Below are 21,168 nucleotides of genomic sequence, written 5' to 3'. Positions count from 1 at the left end.
TATATATATAATGTATACATTATATATATATAATGTATACATTATATATATATAATGTATACATTATATATATATAATGTATACATTATATATACATTATATATATAAGTATATATATGAATATATATGTATATATGTATATGTTTCATATATATATATATATATATGAAACATTTTCCTATTCACTCAGTTTTCCCAAGTGATATTTTTTAATATTTATTTTTTAGTTATAGGTGGACACAATATCTTCATTTTATTTTTATGTGGTGCTGAGGATCGAACCCAGTGCCTCACACATGGTAGGCCAGAGCTCTACCTCTGAGCCACAACCCCAGACCCCAAGTGATATTTTTATCCCCAAATTTTCACATTAGGATATTAACTTATTGACTCAGTTAGGCTATAGTCAAAATGAGAACTTAACTTATTTCAGCAGAATTTTTTTTCTTTGAACTTTAGGAAGAAAAAGAGAAGACATAATATTATGGAACAGCACAAGGAAAATATTGAATAATATTTAGAACAGAAACATTTTCTTATAGATAATCACATATAAACTACATGTGCAGTTCTGTTCACTGCTTTTTAGAAGGATAATAATAGGTGGACTATTTATGTTCTCAAACTGGAGAGTATCTGCTCCCTGTGTTTCTCCTCAGGCCCAAATTCACAATCCGCAATCTAGAGTAGAATTTTGGTTGAACAATTTTAGAAGCACTAAGTGACAAAGTTAGAAATGAGTTAAGAGAAGAATTCTGCTAATGTTCTGCTCTGTGTTATAAACAACCAGTGAAGTGCTTAGCACATTGTGAGCACTAATAAATCTTGTTTTGACTGAAATTTCTAAAAGGACAATTTAAAAAAGAAAAATATTATGAATTATGAAGTCTTGAAGAATGTTATTCTTTTCTGTAAAATCAGATAGATTGACTTGTTCACCAAATTTCAGAATCTTCCTTTAGCATGATGTCCATGGACAAAGTGTATTATACCATGCAAATCACTTTAATTAATATTCTTTATCTTATTTTCTTTTACCACCAACACTGAGATTATATACTCACTGTAAATTTGATTACACAGGATCTTGAGATATCTCACAAATCAAACTTAAATCTTTCTTTTCTTTTTTTCCAAACACATCCCAACTGCCTGAAAGAGTGTAGCTTCTTCTTTTTTCTTTCTCTCTCTCTCTTTTTTAAGACAAATAGAGGAAGTCTGACTTTATCCCTCAGAATTTGAACTTATTACTTATTAGTCTTCTCAGTGGAGCAATAGAATTTAAAAACTGAGTACCAATTCTCTACCTTCCAGTTAATTCACCCAATCTATAACTGGCAGACTTCATTTTACCATAATATTTATTTTTATTTCTTTGTTAAAATCATATAAATTAAGTGTCAATTTGGCATAGTCACTTAAAACTTAAGATTTTACAGATGGAGAGATCTCAGTAGAGATAAAAAACAAAAAAAGAGGAATTTATATGTATCTTTAAACAAATCAAGTAGAATTGAAGAGCGTATAAGATAATACAATGCAGTTAAATTTATTTTCAATTACTGTTCACTTTTGGTATTCTCATTCTCTATATTTAAAAGTATGATTTACCTCAGTGAGCAGTAGCTACCATTTAGTGACTTTTTTATTGTATGCTACCCCAGGTGTCCTCTGCCTTTATTCCACTAAATGACAATTGTGTGGCAGATAGCTTGGTGGGAATTGTAATAACACATATATTATAGAGTAAATTGTCACCTTCTACAGATCATTACAATAATGATGATTCCTGCCGAGTCTTATTAATAAGTAAAAGCTATACTTGTACTATAAAAAGGTGTCTCCAAAATGAGTATTTTTATGGCAGAATTTGACATCTTGCTATTGCCATGTAGTTAGGTCCACAAACCAACAAAAGCATTTAAAAATTACATTCAGTTAGAAGACAGATTAATAAGAGGATGTCATATATGAGAAGCAAAAGGCACCAGTCTCTATATGAGCATTTTTCCTATTAAAAGGTACTATTTTCTAACTTAGCTTATCTTGCTTATCAGCTAACAAAAAGGTTAAAATTTATATCCAAAAGTTATGTTTCTACAATGCACGATCTTTTACATCATAATTGCACGTGTAATTATATGCTGCAAAATGAAAAATGGACAATTGTATTTGAATTTTATTTGTTTGAAGATTTCATCTAAATGAAAGCTGTAAGCATTTCTCTCAAAAAGTTTTATATAACTTTTACTATTTAAAAAAACTTATCTTTGGGCCATGATTTGGTTATCAAGGCTTTATATCATCTCATTTTGTAACATTGCTTGAATCAGAGTTACCAGAGAAATATGTGGCGTAGGAAGGGGATGGGAAGCCAAAAAATGTATTTTTGAAGTTATGGAATGCCTGTCCCAAAACAATATGTTTATGATAATCAGTTTTCAGGAATTTGTAAAACAAAACCAAAAAAAAAAAAAAGCTAAAAGAAAAAATAATTAATCAAAATACATCACTTAAGGAATAATTATCATACATTAAAATTTTTATCTTTGTCATGACCAAAACTCATTAATAAGAAGGTATGACAACTCTGAGCCTGTTAAAGGACAGTAAAAATTAATAATTATGAAACAACTTTCCAATAATAGAAATTATACCCCTAGAAAAAGCATTTTTTTAAGAAGAATATTGAGAAGATTCAATATTTGAAAGCAGAATTTTTACATTGGGGGCACGGGGGAAGAGTTATAATGTTTTCCACTTAAAGGAAATTAAAATTTAGAACTAAAATTTACCATTTTTCTAGGTTGAGAAACTTCAACAATAAAGGTTTCCAGAGTGTTGACAAAGAGAAGGAGAAATTTGCCAAAGTTATAAAGTGAAGGAGTAAACAGAGGCAGGAGGGAGCCACAGAACAAGTACCAAAACATATGTTTCAATTCCTTCCAATTCATTTGCTGCCAAGGTGTCCACTGAAAAGCTATAGGTGCTTGACGTAGTTTCAAGAAAAATTTCAACTGTAGACAACCACAGTAGAATTTGGCGTTAAGCCAAGACATTTGCCAGGTTAAAAACAAAAATCAGTGTTCCTCAGAGGAAAGCTCTAGATAGGAGAATTCAAATTTGTTCCAGTGTTGTAAACATACTTTCCAATTAACAAACAAAAATTACCAAATATGTAAAGGAACATGAGTAAAATTGTTAACTCTACAACTGTATTGCTAGAGGCTCAGCAAATGTATTCCTTAAGTGCACTGTGATGTTTAGGTGTGTGATATGTACTGCCATGTTTTTAAAGTATACCATATTTCCTTGTAGAATTTATAGTCACAAAAATAGTTGTATGCATGTGGACATATATTAACACAACAAAGTAAAAATTGGTGTAAAGCAGTATAAACAAGTTATAGTGTATAATTTAATACAATGTGTCCTCATATTTTATTATATGTAATATTTTTGTAGGCAGATACACATGAAAACTGTTTTAGGGATAATAGTTTTCGGAAGGAAAGATATTTTCAATTTTTATCTTTATCATTTGCATCTTAAATATCTGCATATCTATTTTCCATTTTTAAAAATTATTTCAAAAAAATTTTGGAGACATAATGGTTGTACATATTTATGCTAATTCAACACATTTATGCACTATATAATAATCAAATAAGGTAACAAACATTTTTATCTCTTCAAACTTTAATCATTTTTATGTATTGGAAATTTTTCTTTTCTAGTTTTTATGAAGTATATCAGATTGTTTTAATCAATAGTTACTTATTGTGCTATAGAAAAATCAATACACACCACCATTATGTATGTATGTGTGTGTGTGTGTGTGTGTATGTATATATATATCACATTTTTAAATCTATTCAATCTATTGACTATACAATGATCCTATAACATGGTCTATGTGTCTAATTTTATTATTAATTTTGTTCTGATAAATATGGTTATGCATCTATCTCAAAAGTATGCTGGCTTCATTTCTTTTGGAAAAATATCAAGGAATGGGATAGCTGGATAATGTGCTAGTTCTATTTGTAGTTTTTTCAGAAACTTCCATACTGATTTCCACAGTGGCTATACTAAATTATATTCCTACCAACAGTGTAGGAAAGTTCCATTTCCCTACATTCTTGTCACCATTTATTTTTATTTGTATTATGGATGGTTGTCATTGTAAGTGCAGTGAGATGGAATATAACTTCTGATTTGCATTTTGCTGACAGATAAAGATGTTGAACATATTTTCATATAATTGTTGGTGATATGTACTTCTTCTTTTATAGATTCATTTGCTCATTTATTGGTTGGGTTATTTGCCTTGTTAATTTTGAGATATTTTATTTTTCACATATTCTGGATATTAATCTTCTGTTGGAAGAGTAACTAGTGAAGATTTTCTCCCATTCTATAGGTTGTATTTCACTCTACAGTTTCCTCTGATGTGCAGAAGGTTTCTATTTTGATGCTATTCTGTTTATTGAGTCTTTCGGTTATTTCCTGAGTTACAGGAGTCCTATTAAGGAAGTTTTTTCTACAACTATATGTTAAAGTGTTTCCCTATCTTTTATTCCAACACTTGAGAAGTTTCTATTTTCCTTCTTAGGTATTTGACACATTTGGAGTTGACTTTTGTACAGAGTTAGAGATAGGGATCTAATATATTTCTTTTATATATGGATATTTAGTTTTTATAGCAGCACTTGTTGACATTTGTATGTTAATTTTGTATACTGCTACTTTGCCAAATTCGTGTATCAGCTTTAGAAGTCTTCTGTGAAGCTTTTAAATTTTTCTAAGTATAAGATCATATCTGCTAACAGGGATAATTTAACTTCTTCCTTTCCTATTTGTATCCTATTTATTTCCTTCTCCTGTCTAATTGCTCTGGCTAAAATTTCAAGTGCTACATTACAAAACAGTGGTGAGAGTGGACATCCTTATCTTTTTCTCAATTTCAAAGAAATTCTTTCACTATTTCCCCATTCAATTTTTTATGTTGCCTTTACATTTGTCATTATAGCCTTTTTGATGTTGAGATTAATTCCTTCTATACCTGGTTCCTTCAGAATTGTTTATCATGGAAGGGTATTGAATTTTGTTGCAGGCTATTCTGCATAGATTGTGATTATCATGTGATTGTCCTTCATTCTATTTATTATTTATATTGAAACATTCTTTCATTCTGGAGTGAAAGAAACTTGATCATGGTATATGACCTTTTTAATATGTTTTCTTTTCCAATTTGATGATATTTTAATAAGAATATCTTATCTATGTTCATCAAGGATATTGGACTTTAGTTTTCTTTACTCGAGGTAACCTTATCTGGTTTTTGAATCAGGTAATACAGGCTTCACAGCATGACTCTGGAAGTGTGCTTCCCTTTCTATTTCCTAGATTAATTTGAGAGGCATTGGATTCAGTAAAACTCAATTTTGAATCCATCAAGTTCTGGGCTTTTTTTTAAGACATTTTTATTACTGCTTGTTATTAGTTTGTGTAGCTTTTCTATACCTCTTGGTTCAACTTACGTAGGTTGTATGTGTACAGAAATTTGTCCATTTCTTCTAGATTTTTCAATTTATTGGAGGATAAGTTTTCCAAATAGTCCCTAATGATCCTCAGGATTTCAGTGGTGTCTACTATAATCTCTCCTTTTTCATCTCTAATTTCCTTCCCCCACCCTCTCTCATTGTCTTGTTTATTTCTTATGGAAACAATTCTTTGTTTCATCAACCCTTGTATTGTTCTTTTATTCTGTTTCATTAATTTCAACTCTCATCACCATTATTTATTTCCTTTTGCTGGTTTGTGGAGTGATTTGTTCCTGCTTTTCTAAGAACCCGAGGTAAAACATTAGGTTATTTATCTGGGTTCTTTCTGATTTTCTAAATCTATGTATTGTTTTCATCTGGCAGAGAAATTGAAAAGTACTGCTTAATTCCCCTACTTCATCTTGATCATCACCTTTTTATTTCTTCTTGATTCAATTTTGATAGGTTGTATGTGTTCAGGAATTTAATCATTACCTCTAGGCATCCAAGTTTATTAGCAGACACTTGTTTAGCATATACTACTTAGCATTGTGGTTTCCAATTGATTCCTTTGTATTTCAGTAGTATCAGCTCTGATTCCTCCTTTATCATCTTTAATTTTATATTTATCTTCTCTCTTTTTGACTCAGTTAGCCTAGCTAAAACTGTGTAGATTTTATTTATCCCTTCAAAAAGCCAACTATTTATTTCATTGATGTTTTGCTTGTTTTTAGTTTTAATTTTATTGATTTCTGATCTGATCTTTATTATAATTTCTTTCCTTTTACTAATTTTAAGTTTGGTTTGGATTTTCTTTTGAGGTACACTGATGTTTATTTGAAATGTTTCTTTCTTCCTTTCTTTTCTTTTTCTTTCCTTCTTTTTATTTTTTATGTAAGCTTTTTTTTGCTGTAAATTTCATTTTCAGTAGTACTTTTGCTATATCCCACAGATTTGTATATGTTGTGCTGCCATTTTTACTCATATCTAGAAATTTTTAAAATTTCCCTTTCAATTTATTCTACCAATGGGTTAGTTGGAGCATGTTGTTTAATTTTCATCTAATGGTATTCTTTCCATTCTTCATCTTATTGTTAATTTGCATTTTTATTCCATTGTGATCTGAGAAGATATATAATTTTAAGTTTTTAAATTTAATGATCCTTGATTTGTGGCCTCACGTATTATCTACCTTGAGGATAGTCCTCTGCTTATAAGAAGAATGTGTGTTCTCTTAATATTGCATAAAGTATTCTGTAAACGTCTGCTAGATCCATTTTCTGTATAGCATGGTTCAAATCAAATGCTTCTTTGTTGATTTTCTCTCTGGATGATCTGTCTATCAAGAAAAAGGGGTGTAGACATTTCCAAGTATTATTGTATTATAATCTATCTCTTTCTATAAAGATAATAATATTTACTCTACATATTGAATAGTCTATGTTGAGTGCATATATATTCATATATGTTGAACCTCTTGCTGAATTGGTCCTTCTATCTATATATGATGACCTTTTTTAAAGTTTTTATATGTTTTGATTTAAAGCCTCCTTTATCTGATATGAATATAAGTAATCCTGCTTTTTCTGGCTTTTGTTTGCCTGATATATATTTTTTAACACTTCAGTTTTAGTCTATGAGTATCTTTATAAGTTAAGTGAGTTTCTTTTATGCAGTATATGCTTGGGTCTTATTTTTGTACCCATTTAGAAAGTCTGTGTCTTAACAGTGAATTTAACCCATTTGCATTCAAGGTTATTAAAAGGTGTGAACTTACTCTAGTGATTTTGTTAACTGTAATTTGTTTGTTTCATATAACTTTTGCTCCTTTCAGTCTCTTATTTCTTATTTTTGTGATTTGATAGTTTTCTGTCATGCTATGGTATGATTCTCCTTTTCTTTGTGTGTGTTCTAGAGAATTTGGTGTGCTTACATATTTTCACTATGGTAGTTATCATTTTTCTCTTTCTAGTGTAGGAATCCATTTAAGTTTATCTTTGGGGATCTTGTTTGGTGCTGATGAATTTCTTATTTCTGCTTATCAAGAAGAGTTTATCACTTCATATTTGAAGAGTAATTTTGCTTAGTATAATATTGTTGGCTGGAAGATTATTTCAGTATTTGAATATACCATGACATTTCTTTCTGGTGTGTAAGATTTCTTCTCAGAAATCTGGTATAAATCTGACAGGCATTATCTTGACACTTTTCTCTTGCTGATTTTAGTATTCTCTTTTTGTTTTGTACTTTTGACATTTTGACTATAATAGTCATTGGTAAAGGTCTATTTTTTGCATGAAAATGAGATATTTTTGAAATTTTGTTTTAGATGTCTACATTTTCTTGAAGATTTGGAAAATTGGGAGATTTTTATTCCTTGAAATAGGTTTTTTTCAATGTCTTTCCCACCCTTTATTCATCCTCTATAATTCCTATAAATGAAAGTTTCTTTGCTTATTGGTACCCCATATGTTTTTTAGGCTTCTTCATTCTTTTTAATTCACTCTCTTTCTCCTTTTTGTTTTTGTCCTTTTTGGTATCAGGGATTTAACTCAGGGACACTCGACCACTAAAGCACATCCCCAGCCCTATTTTGTATTTTATTTAAAGATAGGGTCTCACTGAATCGCTTAGCACCTCGCCTTTTGCTGAGACTGGATTTAAACTTGTGAACCTCCTGCCTCAGCTTCTCCAGGTACTGAGATTATTATTACTGCCCACCATGCCCGCGCAGCCAATTTTCTCTTTTTATCTGACTGGTCTGGTTAATAAAGCCTATCCTCAAGTTGAGAGGTTCTTTCTTCTGCCATTCCAGTCTGTTGCGTAAGCTCCCTATTGTATTTTGTATTTGACTGATTGAAGTTTAAAATTCTTTAATTTCTGAGTGGCTCTTTCATATTATTTCTAACTACTGGGTAAAGTTCTCATTCTTATCCTGGTTTATTTTTCATATTTCTTTAATTTGAGCCTGAATCTTCTGGCATCTCACTGATTTCCTTAATATCATTATTTTGATTATTCTTCAGACATTTCATGAATTTCTTTCAAATTGGGATCAATTTAAGCAAAATTATTTTTTTCCTTTGGAAGTATCATATTTCCTTAATGTTTCTTGCATCTATACATTGATATCGTGTGTAAAAAGAAAGTTGCGGGACACAAAGGAGACCTTAAGGTGAATGAATTTGGTGCTGGGGTTTATGTCTCTGTTAATTGATTTTATTTAGCTGTGGTACCTAAATGATATTTTCTCCAAGTTTCAAGGGCACACACAAAATTGGTACCAGGGTTTTTGGCACCAACACCTGTGGTCCGAAGTCCATAGGCTGTGAAGAATGCCATCCCTTGGTCTTCTAGAACATGTGCAAGTAGTATTTGGACATAAGGCACCAGTCTCTACATTTTTGGAGAAGTAGCACATGGAAGAGAACTTCCCTATGTCTCATGAATTGAGCATGGGTGTTGATAGAGCTTGTGGCTTTGGTATTTGTGGTCCTGAAGCTGCAGGACATGGATGGCAATTTTCCTAGGTCATGTGGGGCAAGCTGGTTGGTATGAGCTTTTAGCTTTGGTGGCCACAGTCCTGCAGCCTCATGACTGGATGAGACCATTCTCTGATTTCTAGGTACAAACTTGAGCAATGATGATAATTTTTGCATTGGCAGCTACAGTCCCAAGGCAAGAGATGGAAAGAACATAGCTAGTTTTTGTTTGTAAATGACAGATATTCGAGTTGCTAGTCGACATATTCCTGGAATTGTAGAATGCAGCTAGAACCTTTCCTAGCTCTCAACTAATAGGCATGAATTTTGGACTTTGCACCAATAGCTACAGTCCCAAATATCTGAGTTAAGGATAAGACTTTACCTAGTTTCTTCTAAACAGGTACAGATGCTGGTGTACATTGGGGATACTGGTAGCCATGTTCTTGGAGCTATAGAAATTGTCTGGGAGCTTTCTCAGCTCCCAATGGACAGGCATGAGTGAAACAAAGAGTAATAGTAGCTATAGTATCAAGGTGTGTCTGGGGAGACCTTCTCTACTTTTTATGGGGTAAGTACTAGTAGAACTTGGTCTGTGGTTACAGTAGCCATTGGTGCTAAAAATGCAGGATGCTGAGGGGAATGAATGTCTTCAACCCACTGACATTCACTGGCCCAAGTTTTATGGTTGCTTGGGGGAGCTCAGAGGTATGGGATCTGCTGGTGTGTTAGGCAAGAGGCCATCCTACAGTGACTTGTATTCATTCTGGTAGTTGAAGAAGACCCAAAGTTCCTTCTTTGGACAAAGCACATGCTCTTAGACCAGCTAATGCCCTCTACTGGATTTAAAGTCTATAAGGATCACAGAATTCTCCTGAAGTTAGGATTGTCAATCTGCTGCTGTGATTGGGGTTTCTGGCACTTTCTTCTTACTTTTTCTAATGGATTACCCCCTGAGTCAGAGAGCCAGGGTTAAAATTACAATTTGCTTTTTTCTTTCTCTAGGTTGCCTTTCCAGTTTTCCAAGTTGTTTATCACATCCTTGCTGAATTCTTCCCCAATCACTGTCTTTGAAATATATATATATATATATATATATATATATATATATATATATATATATATATATAAATTTCTGCCCAAATTTCCTGGGTAAGAAATGTTCTTTCTGTGGCTGGCTTTGTTGTGCATGATTGGACTATGGCTTTACTTGGGTATCTTCTATATCACTGCATGTCAACTATCTTCTCCTTTCCTTAGTTTATTTCATACCTCTGAGTCTCATTGAATGTGTTAAAATTCATGGAATATTTTCAAAGGATTTGCTGCTATTAAAACATGGGAAACTATTGGTAACCAAACCATGTGGTACTGGAAGGAAGATTAGAGAATTCTAGAAAATGGCCTAAGAATATTGAGTATTTACCACTTTATGTCAGTGGAGAAAAGAGGGAATCTTGAATAAGACTGGAGAAAGTGCTAGACATTAAAAAATATTGGAGGCCTTAAAATTATGCTTAAATGTAAAATTCGTACCAAGTAAATACTACATGAAACTATGGGTTTGTAGTTATTTGTAGGGCTGAGGAAGGCCTTTTAAAGTGTAACACCCCAGGTAGAAGCCACAAAAGAAAAGACTGACAGATTTGAATACGTAACAAGATAAACTTTCACATAGAAAAAAAACGTCAATAAAAAAGGCTTAAGGAATAAAAAAGGTGAGGAAATATTGGTAGTGTAGTCAGGATTAATATCTCTAAAATATTTCCTAAAAATTCTTACAAAGCATTGAGAAAAAGATGAATATCCCCATAGGGAAAATATGAAAAGAATATAAGCAGGTAATTCAAAAATAGGATAAATAAAAATGGCCAATAAACATGAAAACATATTTAACATTCTAGATATTTTACAACAAATCATTTTTTCCTCATGTGTTAGATTTGCATAAAAGGAACTATCAATACAACATATAAATAAAAGAGAAATGTACACTCTCATATCCTGATGGTAGGATACAGATTAGTAGGAGTATTTCTCAAGAGGTATTTAGTAGAAGGCACACAAAAGAAACTTTGTATCCTTTTGACTGTAGCAATTCAACATCTAGGAAATTGTCTCAAGGAAATAATAAGCCATCTGTCAAAAGATAAATGTTAAATAATGATAGTTACAGAATTGCTTCTAATATTGGAAAAGAAAATAAGGAGATTCAAGTTCAATGTCCATTAATAGGGATAGACTAAAATAAAAATGACTCATATTTATTAAAAGGTAGTATACATCCATTAATAAGGATATCAATCTTCATTAATTGACACAGAAAACCACAATATATCTTTGAATGTGAAAACTGACTGCCCAATGGCCTGTATAGTATGATACCAATTATTTAAAAGTATGTATATGTACATTTGGTAACATAAACCATTTTATGCACTTGTTCAAAATAAGGTGTCATATCTACTTTTAGATTCTCAAACTACAAGGTCCAAATCTAGATTGCCTCTCACCTTTCTTCTTCCTAAGGCCCCTTCTCCCATGAGGTCCATGATGGTCTCAGCAAGTTACCAAGATGCTGTTTATGTTTCTGGAGTTTGTTTAGACTATTTTAGGCTCACAGCTGGGGCCAAGTCTCAGGTGTGTTCCCTTGATGCTGGAGACTGCTACAAATACTAATTAAAGCTATTTCCTTTGAAGAAGGTCATCAGTCACCTGGCTCAAAACTTGGAAATTGCAGCTTCATTCGGTTTGATATTGCCAGATGCACAGCTGAAGCAGATCAAAAAGTCTGAGTGGCATGACCTGGTATGAACTTCCTGTTCTGAACACTGATCCTGACCTGAGAACATATTCTCTCAACAAAGAACCAAAGATACTCCAATGAATGAGGGAAGAATATTCCCCCTGATGCAGTTTTGCACACCTCTCATGATGGACGTGCAGTCTTGATACTTCAGCTTAGTAGGCTGTGCTGCTCCCATATCCCTGGCCCAGCCTCGGCTGCTTTCCCAAGGAGTAGTCCAGGTATAGTGGATTCCAGTGTCCACCAATCATAGACCTTAGTGCTTGGAAATGCCCACTGGCCTTGCCTTTCTCTATCCCTATGGAGACTTTTTTTTTTTTTTAATAGTAGTCTTTTGAATCAAACTAGATCTACTCAGCAAGTTTCTGTATCTTCCAATATTAATGAAAAGGGTTGAGCTGTTAAAGTTCTCCTTAAGAAAGTTTCTAATACTTCATTTGTAGCATTCTTCTGTACATAGTCATACTCAAACCCAGAGTACCAGTAGTATGTTTAGCAAAGCATAAATTAAAACTAATGCTTTTCTTAGCACCTACCACCTCCACTAGGGGAGAAGAGGTGTTGAGGATAGAGAGAATGGGAGTTATTCAGGGATACATTTTCACCAAAATTTCAATCATTTAATTCTAGGTCATAAGATTTCGGTGATTTGTTTATAGATTTTCCTACATTTTAGCTTAAAAAGGAAGCATGCAATATTTTAAAAATAAGATAGATATTTATTTTGGGGAAAATGAGTTTCCCCAAGTCTCTTCATGCAAATTTTTGCTATAATAGCTGCAATCCAATGTTTTTTAGGTCCTAGTTAACCCACATGTAAAAGGGAAGGATATGATTACTTATTTTTAGCTGAAAATAAATGTTCTCTTGTTTTCCTAAGAGAAAAAATTTACAGTGATATAAATATAGTAGGGAATCAGAGATTGAATTTGGTTTATGGAGGAGGTAGCAGAGGTCTGGAGAAATTATCAGTTAAAACCATCCCTCGTCCTCTGATCCCTGCTCCTCATTGAGTTACACAGCATTCTACCACTTTCTGTGTCTGTGTTTTTACTTTTTTTTTTTCATATTAAAAACAAGAAGTTTTTAAGATTGTCTCTAAGGTCTATCTCTGCTTTAAAATTAATGACCTTTGAAAAAATTAACTTAGAAGGCGCATAAGACAACCACTTGGAATATGTTGGTGCAGCTAACTCTATTGACTTAAATGATCATATTCAGTCAGAGCTACTTCAGAATCAGGTCTCTTATTTACCAATTGCAGAGATTTATTTCCTTTAATTGTCCAGCTCAAAGGCATTGAGAAAAATGAGGTCAGTTCTTCACTCTCCAAGACGGCTCTCACTTCCCTCCCACACCTATTAGACCGAGGGCAGGTGCAACAGATTTTATTGCTGTCTTGGAATCCATTTGTAAAGCAAATTTGACCAAAGTTTCTTTAAAAAACTCTGTGGCCCTTTCAGCAGTCATTAGCTGTTCTCTTTGCTTACCTTGTCCTTTGTACCCTCATGACCTGAGATCAGATTTGACTGAGATGGTTTGATTTGTCTGATCCCCTCCCTCTGTTTCACTCAGCTTTCCATCCTGGACTTTCTTTCCATGATTATTTATTGGGGGAATGTTATGGTTTGGATGTGCGGTATCCCCCAAAAACTCACGTGTGAGACAATGCAAGAAGTTTTAAAGAGAAATGATTGGGTTATGAAAGCCTTAACCCAATCAGTGTATTAATCACCTGATGGGATTAGTTGAGTAATCTGAAGGCAGGTGGGGGTGCCGATGGAGGAGGTGGGGCATTGGGGCTGTGGCTTTGGGGTATATATTTATACCTGACAAGTGGAGATCTCTCTGCTTCTGGATCATCCTGTGAGTTGCTTTCCTCCCTCACACTCTTCTGCCATGATGTTCTGCCTCACCTCAAGCTCTGAGTAATGGAGGCTGCTGTCTATGGACTGAGACCTCTGAAATTGTAAGACCTTAAATAAATTTTTCTCCCTCTACAGTTGTTCTGTGGAGGTCCTTTAGTCACAGCAGAGAACAAGCTGACTAAAACAGGGTTCTGTACTTTTCAACAAAGTTATTTAAACCCTGTCTCATATTATTAATAGATTTACCTCTAGCATACATATCATTATATGTTAAAGCATGCCCTTTGAACTCTTACAAAGCAAGAGCTCTGAGAAATCTCCACAGCAGTGTTAGGATTGGAACTCAGAAGTCAGGCTCAAGAAGAAGCAGGAGCATTGCTTGACAGGTAGTCATCCCACCCCAATTCAGAGGCAGTTGCTGTGGTCTGATGTTTGTGTCCTTGTCTTTCCCCATATTCCTATTTTGAAATCCCAACCCCCAAGGTGATGTTATTAAGAGGGAGGCCTTTTGGGAGACATTGAAGTCTTGAGGGTGAAGTCCTCATGGATGGGATTACTGCCCTCATAAAAGAAACCTCAGAGAAATCTCTTGCTCCTTCTGCCATATAAGGACACAGCAAAGACAGTCACCTGTGAACCAGGAAGTGGTTCCTCACCAGATATCAAACCTGATGGTGCTTTGATCTTGAACTTCTCAGTCTTCAGTACTTTGAGAAATAAATTTCTGTGGTTTATAAGCCTCCCAATTGATTGTGTTATTAGGGATGCCTGATCAGACTTAGACGATGAATAAATTTAGGAATCATCCTGTGTTCTCTCCTCTTTCCTCTCCTTCTTTCTTCTTGTAAGTAACTTATTAACTTAAAATTTTAAATAATTTCAGAATGACTAGAACAAAACGTGAAGTACTCTACAGAGGATCCTCCATTACTTATAACAGCTAACATTTTGTTATGTCTTGCTGACCATTTTTCTCTATATGTTATAAAAACATATAAATTCACATAGAATTTTTCTTTTTTTTGCATTAAAGTTGATTATATATAAATTAATACATATAAATTTATATATAAAATATATATACATAAATTTTACAACTTTTGAAAACTGTAATAATNATATATATATATATATATATATATATATATATATATATAAATAAATAAATATATTTTCCCTTTGTTTCTCTGTTACTCTCTGTTATATGCAGGGTACCTCAGTCATCTTGGCCCATCTTATTTTATTTTCATAATATTGAAAGAACTATATTGGTACAAATCATTTTTTATTTTTTCTATACATTTCTAAACTTAAAAGAAAATAAAAATATTCTATAAAAAGAAAGAAATTATAAACTATTTTGATGATTTTTAATTTAGTCAACAAATGTGTGTGACATATATTTCAGCACAAAATTTATATATATATATATATGTGTGTGTGTGTGTGTGTGTGTGTGTTTTGCACCACAAATACATATGGTTTTTCTCAGGATAAAGAATTAATTTTTTGAAGAAGAAATTGATGTACATGAACCAGTTATTGTCATAGTGTGTGAATCATGTAAAACCTAGAGAAGTGTATTGCTACAACAATATTTGGAGATATTTTTTAAAAATAAATAAATACAATTTATTTGTTAATTATATTAATATACATTAATTTATAAAGCTAATACTTACTATATTCTAAGAATTATTTTAACTAGAATTACAAGAAAAAATTACTTAATATATGTGAAAAATAGCTTTGTATGTATTCAATAAATATATAACATACATTTCTGAGCTAAGCTCAGTTTATGTTTAAATATGTAGTGGACCTTATTCTTACTCTAAACATTCACCAGTCTAAAATGAGATAAGTCTATTTAACAGAGTATTTATATTACATATTTAAATTTATTTCAGGTAGATTTTATTAGTAAGGATTTTTCTTTACCAAAATGATCTATCCTTTAAAGAAAAGTACAGAGTAGGAAGATGACAACATATTAAATCACACAAACTTTAATTAACTTTGATAAAGGTTTTCAAATAAGCTTAGAGCTCAATTGAAAATAAAGGAATTAAAATTATAGTGTACATTTTTTTTCAAAATTTCCTGAAAAACACATCTAATAGTCATAAATTGACTCTAGACAACTTTAATTAATTGTACAGGCAAATTTGATATATAGTCTTTTCTTATTAATTTTTTGTCCTAATCATTCTTGTGTATTTGATGAAAAAAAATGCCTGAGTTTATAAATATTTACCAAGTGTCTATTCAGGGAATGTATTTCTAACTCTGTTTAGAGAATAGTATCAGCTATTGAAATATAAAGATCAAACTCTAATCCCATAAGATTGCAAGTGAGTTTAAAATTCACTTTATTTAAAGCATTTTAAAATATAGAATAATAATTGATCCAGTTTAACATATATCTATAAAAAAAGGAATAGGTTAAAATAGGAATTAGTGTGTCTGGTGTGCTTATCTGCATTTATAGTAACTATAAACATATGGATTCCATTATTAAGTACTAAAGAATACTATATATATTTGGTTGTCAATAGACTTTATTTATTTATATGTGGTGCCAAGAATTGAACCCAGTGCCTTGCACATGCCAGGCAAGCACTCTACCACTGAGCCACAACCCCAGCCCCTAAGAAATACTTTTTAAAAATTAAAATTTATGGAATTAAATATTTTATAATTGCTTCTGCATTTCTAGACCATCTTTTGGGAGCTTGAGTTTTCAGATTGTGTGACCAGTCCAAGCTGGCATTTTCTTTCAGCAGAGGTGTTCACTCAGGTTCTCACATAATAACCGGGCATGGGATTGCACAGTTGTTTCCAATTTTTATATCTGATGGGCTACACATACTGAGCTGAAAAAGCATGTGTATGCAAACTCACAAGCATATTTCACACACATCACTACCATTCTCTGAGTCTAATTTGAGAGATTCTGTTCTAACTAAGTCATGTGGGTGTGCATATATCACACAGTATTTTGCAGTTTTTATTTGTACTACCTTCAAACTCCTGGGCAATTTGTGGGATATTTTGTATCGTACTTCTTAACCTGAATGATATCACAGCCATCTGTAACTACTAGAAACTTAAACAAAACAAGTAAATGATGGTTCACAATCTTACCAATTTCTAAAATATTAAGAGTGGTCTTGAAGTAGTACTTGCCAGATTAATAGTTTCTTTCATCTCAGAATATTCTAGTGGATGAGAAATTCTACTCTGTTATTTTCTTGTCTTAGAAGACACTATACTCATTTTCTTTATTTAGATCCAAGGAATTTCCTGGTATGAAAGTGTAAGACTAAGGGTCTTCTTGTGGACTTGCACATGTGTTCAAGGATCCAGGTCCAGAAAACAATCCTCCTCTGACCAAGGAGCCTAAAACCTTGGTACGTTTAGGTTTCTCTTCTCTGGAAGCTACTTCTTGCCTTTCTAAACTGATAAAACAAGCACATAACATTCTCTACTGTGATTTTCTATATTTGGAGCCCTATGTGATTTTGCATGGTTTTTCGTTTCAAACTTATTATGTCATCAGATATGAAGCAGTTTTAAAGCTGCATATAGAGGGATCATGTTTCTTCATTGATTACCAATTTTTTATTTTTTAAATGATGTTTTTCAGACCATTTAGGATAATAGTTAAGATGTTTGCAATTAAATCTACCATTTTATTATGTTTTCTATTTGTTTCTTTTGATTGCTGTTTCTCTCTTTCTCTTCTCTCACCTACCTATGGGTTATTTAAGTCTTTTCTTAGAACTCCATCTTGATGTTTCAATAGAATTCAGAGTATATATTTTTGTATAGTATTTTTAGTCATTGTTCTGGTTATTCCTATTCACATGTTTGACTTCAGTAGTCAACATTTTGCCACCTCAAGTGAAGTGCAGAACTCACTCACTTTCCTTTAGATCCTCTTATATTCCCAAATTTAAAATATCATTGCAATGAGTAGCAAATGGTATATTTCTTGGCTAGGGCAGACTGAACAAAGCACCACAAATTGGGTGTCTTTGGTTTAAAAAAAATAGTCTCACAGTTCTGAAGGATAGAAGTCCGATATTAAGGTTTGGCAGGTAGCTACTTAGAGAGCTGGGAGGCAAAATCTAGTCAGTATTTCTGTTCCGTCTTTTGGTGGTTCACTAGTAATCTTTGGTGTTCTATGACATACAGACATACATCCCTGGTCTCTACCTCCCCTGTTCCAATGGTGTTCTGTTTTTGTGTGTGTGTTAGTGCAAATTTCACCTTTTAAAAGGGTGAGGACCAATCTCACTGCAGTATGAACCCATCTTAATTATTTATATCTGAAATGACTATATTTCCAAATAAGGTCACAATCTGAGATACTGGGGGTTGTGACATCAACATATGAATTATGGATGGTAGTCCATTATAGTGTCATCAATTTTGTTTTATTCTTAAAATACAACTTACAAATCCACAAGGAAAACGTCTATTGTATGTGCCCATATTTTCTCCATTTTCATTATTCCTTCTTTTTTGATGTTCTTTTATCACTGTCTTCCTTACTGTCTGAAGAGCATCCTTTAGTTAATCTTGAAAGATAAGACTGATAATGACAAATTAGTTTTTCTTTATTTGGGAAGTTTTTATTTTCTGTACTTTTTTTTTTTTTATTTTTTGGTACTAGAAATTGAAACCAGAGGTACTTTGACATTGAGATGTATCCCCAACCCAGTTTCCTTTTTATTTTGAGACAGAGTCTTACTAAATTGTTTAGGGCCTTGATAAGTTGCTAAGGCTGGCCTTAAATTTTTGTGATCCTCCTGCCTCAGCCTTCTGAATCACGAGAATTACAGGCCCATGCTCATTCTTGAAGGAGAATTTTGCTGATTTACAAAACGTAGTTGAAAATTATCTACTTTCAACACGTGAAATATATTCTGCTTATTCCTTCTGACCTTGATGATGCACTTTCAGGTAAAGCATTGTCTCTCTGAAGTTGCTTTCAAAAATTTTCATTGTCTTTACATTTTTGAACTGTTTTTGGAGTTTTATAAACTTTTAGATTTATAAAAAAAAAATATTGATAATTTCCATATGCCTCATATTAGCTTCCCCTGTTGACTATGTCCCCTTACTCAAATTCATAATTTAAAGCCCTAACCCTCTGTACAGAAAATTACTATGTTTGAAGATAGGCCTTTAAAGAGGTAGTTAAGTTAAAATGAGGCAGTGAGGTTGCCAAAATCCAATCTTGGCTGGCAACTTGATAAGAATAAATTTAGATATATATAGAGACACTGGCTTTCTGATCCAACATGGTGGCGGGCGCGGAGAGATCAAGTCTCTGACCTCTTCAGCTGCGCAGGCATAGGGAGTCTTAAACTGTCTAAATGCTATTTGCTCAGGATCACTAGGCAATGCTGAGCTGACGTGGATCTGGGGTGAACAGTCTGGGACTCTCAGAACCACACCGAGCCTGGATCGGCTGAATTCAAGCTCCTATTCGCCTGCGTCTCTCACAGACAAACTGCTGTGACTCAGCACTAAAGGATCCCGCTGAAACAACTGGTCGACCCTTCTGAACCTACGGAGGTTAATACCAACCAAGCCTTCATAGGCAGTGGCCACAGGATTGAGACAGGGCTTGAGAGAGCCAGTCAGGACCCACCCGTTGCATTGGTCACCCAGCAAAGGGAACGAACTGTCGCCATTTGCATGGGATACCACCATGGCAGAGAACTGATGTCACCAGAATGCAGTGGAGGAGATAACTTCATTGAAACCGGCGGCGACAGGTGTGTAACCCTCTAGCCCTCCCTCTCCACACAGTGGGGAAACCTTAAGGGCCCCTCCCAGCTCTCCTGTGAGCATGATAGTCAGAACGAGGGAATCAGGAGTGGAGCGGGACCTGTGGCGCGGAACCCCCAGCTACCGCTCCCACCAGTGCTGACAACTGAGGTCTCTTGCACCAGCTACCGGGGGCGTGGCTACCGGAGGGCAAGCAAAATACACTGAGGGTTCTCAGCCCCAAGCTCCACAAACTTAGGGTCTGAGGGAATGGCAAACAGTCGTTCAAGAAAATAGGGCTCCTGGAAGAAACAGACCTGGAGTGTAGCCAGTATTGTGGTGAGAGTCACCAGTGAGCGGGGCCTGGCTTAAGGAATAGTGGGGAAGTTACTAGACACAAGAAAAGGCCCTAGGCACTCAGGATTGGAGACCCGCCTAGTCTGGGAGGAGGAGCTGCTGCACAGTGATTGGTTCCCGTGTATTTAGAGGAGAAGCTTGGCCCGGTGGGCACAGCTCCACCTACTGGAAGAGAAGTTAATCAAACTCTAAGACTGCATTTATTAAATTTTTTTTATTATTATTTGGGGTTTTTTTCATTTTCATTTTTTAAATTTTTTTAATATTTTTTTATTTTTTATTTTTATTTTTTTATTATCTTTTTTCTTTTTTTATTTTCTATTTTTTTCTTTTGTATTTTCATTTCTTTTCAATTTCCTTATTCCCCCTTCCTTGAATTCTACCTGCTTACTCTCATTCTCTTTAGTGATTTCTTCCCTTCCCTTCTAATACCTTTCCTCCCAAGCATCAAATAAATTTACAGGAGTAAACAGTAACTCAGCAGTCAAACAGAACAAGAAGTAACATGAGCAGCATGAAAAAGCAAGGAAGAAAAGGAGTACAAACAATGCAGGACAGCCAAAATATTCAGGAGGACCTAGAGGCATCAGAAAAATGGTCAAATAAAGAACTCAAGGAATACCTTAGACAGATGGAATGGAATCTTAAAGAGGATATGAGACAGCAAATTCAAACAATGAAAGAACACATTGAAAATGAATTACATAAACAGAAAAAAGAAGCAAATAAGCATCTTTATCAGGAGAAAGAGATTATTTAAAAAATCAAACAATAATTCTAGAAATGAAGGAAACTATAAACCAAATTAAAAACTCAAATGACAGTATCACTAACAGAGTGGAGCAAGTAGAAGCCAGAACGTCAGATAATGAAGACAAAATATATCATCTTGAAAAGCTTCTAACCAACTCAGAAATGCTGGTAAAAAATCACGAGAAAAACATCCAAGAGATATGCGATAACATAAAAAAAACAAACTTAAGAGTCATTGGGATAGAGGAAGGTATAGAGGTTCAAACAAAGGGAATAAGCAACCTGCTGAATGAAATAATTATAGAAAACTTTCCAAAAATAAAAAAGGAAACGTATGTAAAAATTGTAGATGCATACAGGACACCGAGCATACAAAATCAGAGTAGACCAATGCCAAGACACATTGTTATGAAGATATCCAATATACAGAACAAAGAGAAAATATTAAAAGCTACAAGAGAAAGGAGGCAGATTACATTCAGGGGTAAACCAATAAGGTTAACAACGGATTTTTCATCACAGACGCTGAAAGCGAGAAGATCCTGGAACAACGTATTTCAAACACTGAAAGA

Source organism: Marmota marmota, unplaced genomic scaffold, assembly GCF_001458135.2.
Source record: "Marmota marmota marmota unplaced genomic scaffold, marMar, whole genome shotgun sequence".
Taxonomy (NCBI): Eukaryota; Metazoa; Chordata; class Mammalia; order Rodentia; family Sciuridae; genus Marmota; species Marmota marmota.
This window is presented reverse-complemented; position numbering follows the sequence as displayed.